This window comes from Cibotium barometz, chromosome 13 (assembly GCF_041138505.1).
Source record: "Cibotium barometz isolate CiBa-2024 chromosome 13, ASM4113850v1, whole genome shotgun sequence".
NCBI classification, from domain to species: domain Eukaryota; kingdom Viridiplantae; phylum Streptophyta; class Polypodiopsida; order Cyatheales; family Cibotiaceae; genus Cibotium; species Cibotium barometz.
This window is the reverse complement of record NC_141058.1, coordinates 9,535,493-9,539,851: the sequence shown is the minus strand read 5'-3', so window position 1 is coordinate 9,539,851 and position 4,359 is coordinate 9,535,493.

The following is a 4,359-nucleotide window of genomic DNA, read 5'->3' as shown; positions in this document are numbered from 1 at the left end:
CACAATGAAGAAAGCCTCAACACCAAGCACATTGACAACCAAATTACAGTGTTCATCAAAGATGGGTGCCTGTGCATGTACTTCAACAAGGATACTATGATTCCATCATATGGTTGCCAAAATTGAACAATGTGAAGAAAACCTCACCACCGACTTTAACCCCAACAACTTCACCTATAGTTCGACAAGAATGAATCCCAAGCAACAGCAAGCAAATCCCTCCACCACTCGTGCATTCAGTACCAACATAAGAGCTTGTCTATTCAAGCAAACAATCAGCAGTCTTCTCCCTACTGCTTTGATATCATTTTTGCAACAAATTCAATATAAAATACGGAGACTTAGGAGCATATCAAGAACAAAATAACAATGCTCTTGTCACCCCTCTGGTAGTGAGAAATGAGCGCACAAGAAGCTATTGCTTGCAAGTCATGACCTAGAAGACTAAAAAAAAACACCTCCATGTCAAAACCTGCAAATTCACGGAATTCCATATCATGGAATTACAATTCACAGAGTTCCATCTCACGGCTTAAGAACCTGCCCTTTCACATTTAAGCATCATCACATGGATTAAGCCATATCACACAATAGCCACTATATATTTGTTAAGCTTATTGCTTACGATTCTTTTGGCTAAATTAATGTAGTAGCTGCTCCATGAGTACTAATCCATACTCATGTATTGGAGAACATTTGCACTAGAGCCTCATCATCAACAACTTTCAGGTACATCTCTGGATGGGGGGGCCATGGTGGGTGAAAGCCTGGTCAATGGTACAACCTATCACCTAGAATTTTTCTTCAAATTACAAACCTCTCCAAACAATGCCACAATCTTCACAACTCAATGATTTTCAATCCTTAGTGAAGATCTCTATATTAGCCTCACAAGTCGACGTAATTCTTTCAATCCTCACCAAAACAAGTGGCTACTTTAACACAGAGCAGTTCAATAAGAGTCTATATGACGACTCAATTCTTGTACTTCAATGTAAATTTGCTTTATAAGAGCACTTAAATATGCATAAAAACATAAAAGAACATAGGCAGAAGAAGACAAGATTAGGTCCTACTCAACAAAATTTGACAAGAATTCTGCCACACAAAGGGACATCATCATAAGCCAATTACTTCAAATGATGAATGTCACTTCAATGAATCAAATGAGGAATTGAGAATCATCATCTCATTCTGATGATTAAGTCTACGTTCCTCTCCAGATCCTTCTCTCTCTTGTCTCCCATTATTAACATCTCTTAGTGTCCCCACTAACAAAAATCACATGTAACCTTGCCGATGATTGCCAACAACAAATTGAGCCAAAAAGGAAAAAAAGAAAAAAAAATGGCTCACACAAATATAAAAATGCAATCATTTGCACAAAGCCCCCCACCCCGTTAGGAATTCCGAATACACCACTAACCTCTTTATTCATTAACTAGCTTTTTTTATTCCTTCCGGAGGAACAAAGACCATTGAACGTCATTCAACATCAAAGCCATCGACAAAGCTTATTCATTCTCCCCACACAAAGGTCTTCAACACACGATCACGCGGACGCGATCGTCATCAGGAAAGGGGGAATGTTAATCCAATTCTAGGATTAACAAGAGCTACTGTCATTACCTTACATATCAAGGAGTCATGGTAGATACACCAAAGGGTCATACATTCAAGATATAAAGCAATAGTGTCCAAAGCTATAATTTGGACGAGCGCTCGTAATGGTGTGACAGAGTATTTATGGCGATTCCCGCTTCAAGTGTGTGTGGTAGCAAGTTAGGATGAAGTCCGAAGTGATGTACTTCATGGATATATTATGCGAGTAGTCATTGTAATAGCATTAGGCCTCTTATGAGCCTAAAGTGCTCGGCCGGCCACAGTTTAAGTGAGTGTGAACACTTATGGCCATGTATATAAGTGAATTTCTCTCATAATACAACATACTCTCCCATTGTGTAATTGAGTCTTGCTCTTGCTAATCTCTCTCCCTAATGCATGCTAGTGAGTGTGTGTGAGTGAAGTGAGGTGAGAGGAGGGATGAGTACCCGTAGTGCAACGCGGCGGTGTGACAACGCTTGTGGGGAGACACAGTGGTATTGTTTCTCAAGGAGTTGTGGAGCTTGGAGACCTCAAGGGTTACAAGCTCGGCCATTGGAAAGATCCTCACGACAGTTGCAGTTCACCAGGTAATCTCTTTTTGCATGTGTTTCAAGGAGGGTTAGGGTGAGCCATAATAGTTGCACGTAAATACTCTCTTTCTTTTGCAAGCCTTCCTCCCTTTGATTCTTTTCTCAATATTTTTCACCTTCTCTCCCCCCTTTGCTCTTATATCACTGAAACCACTAGGATTATGGGGAGACACACCGTCCAACCAAATACCAATTGGTTCATCACTTCAATCAAATTACCATAATCGAAAAATTAATAAATAATCTTAAAAAGCATAACATAGCATAAAAACACAAGAGAGAATCATTGGGTGAAATCTATCCCCCCTCAAGAAGTGTCGGCTTCCTTCCACTTCTTGAGTATTTATGCTTTATTAATCAAAAATAGCCCATAAGCCAAAAATAGATGCACGCTTATGCATGGGCTTGCCCTTTACAAAAATGGGGGTGGTTTTTAACACAAGCTTAGGTAAAGTATTCCTATCTAACCACTAAAGGATAATTACAAAAAGAACCCCAAGGGCTAATTCACGTGTAAATAAATAAGTCCACGCCCAATATAATAAAAGTGGGCGGCTCAATAGGTCCACACCCAAATACATCAAAATGGGGCGGCCAATAATAATACAAAATCTTGTAGTAGACACTACGGCAAAAATATCAAACTGAGAACCATCCCGATAATAGCTTGCACCATATCGCCGCCATCACATCCCAACCAATCTGGCTTACGAGCACAAGGCGGCCCGTCAATCTCACCAAAGGTTGTCCATTCAAACACACTACAAGGTTGTCCATTCAAACACACTACAAGTTAGCAACACATGCTACAAGTCCACAAACAGCACATAAGTAATAAATCCAACAATTAGTTCCAGCTATCCCTAATTTTATATGTCCTACACATGGAATATTTGGAATCACCCAAGTGCCATGCTTCAAACATAATGGTAATTAGGCGTCCCCAGTTAACCACAGAAGGATGGATGGACAAACCGTGACAATCGCGTTGTCAGCTGATCCAAAGCTGACGTGGAGTTAGTAGGTCTAATGTGGATGTGGAGTCAACAGATCGGAGTTGTTAGATGGATGTGGAGTTAGTAGGTCTAATGTGGATGTGGAGTCAACAAATCGGAGTTGTTAGATGTGTAATCTAGCTCTATTGAAAGTAAACCCGACCAAGAGAGTAAACCTGGCCAATGGAGTAAACCCAACCAACTACTGAATGCTGACAAACTGAAGACTGAAAGCTGATAGCTGAATCTGAAGCCACAATCAAATGCTAAACGCTGATGGTTGAAAGCTAAATGTTAGGCACTGAAAGCTAAATGTTAGGCGCATTGAAAGCTGATTGCTAAATGCGGAGAGCTAAAAGTTGAAAGCCAACCTGACGGGAAGGCTACAATCAAATATCGAACGCTGATGGTTGAAAGCTAAATGCAAAAGCTAAGCTGAAAGCTGGTTGCAACAAGAAGCCTAACCAAATGTTGGAAGTGCAAAGCCAAGTGTGCCGAATGCTGAAGGTTGAAGCCAAATGGCTAAATGTGGAGATCGAAGAGCTGAACGCTAAATGCTCTGATACCAATTTGGATGAGAGAGAAGATGCTCTGCACACTCACACACACGCACACACAATCAAATGGAGCTCAAAGAATAAGAGACACTAAAAGCAAAGCTGGGAAATAGTTGAATAGCTGAATGCTGAAGTCGCATGCCTTAATGCAGAGAATGCCTAAAGGAGAATGTTTGAATGAGGAAAGTTAAACGTTGAACGCGTGATCAGGCAAAGCCGACTGATACAGCTGATGGATGAGGAAGTTTGATGCTGTGAGCTGAAAGCTGAAGGCTCAATTGCTAACTGGGTAAATTAATAATTTGTTCTCATGTCTAACTAGAAAAGGCCCACTTCTTACACCAAGTAAGGTATCATAAAATTTGTTACGCTTTGCGCTTCATCAAATCTCACCACTATGTGTGTGTGTGTGTGTGCGCGCGTGTGTGTGTGAGTGTGTGTGTGTGTGTGTGAGTGTGAGTGTGCATGTGTATGCACATGTGTGTGCGTGCGTGCATGTGTGTGTGTGTGTGTGAGAGAGAGAGAGAGAGAGAGAGAGAGAGAGAGAGAGAGAGAGAAGAAGAAGAAGAAGAAGAAGAATTCTAATGACATCTGCAAAACACCAAGGGGTAT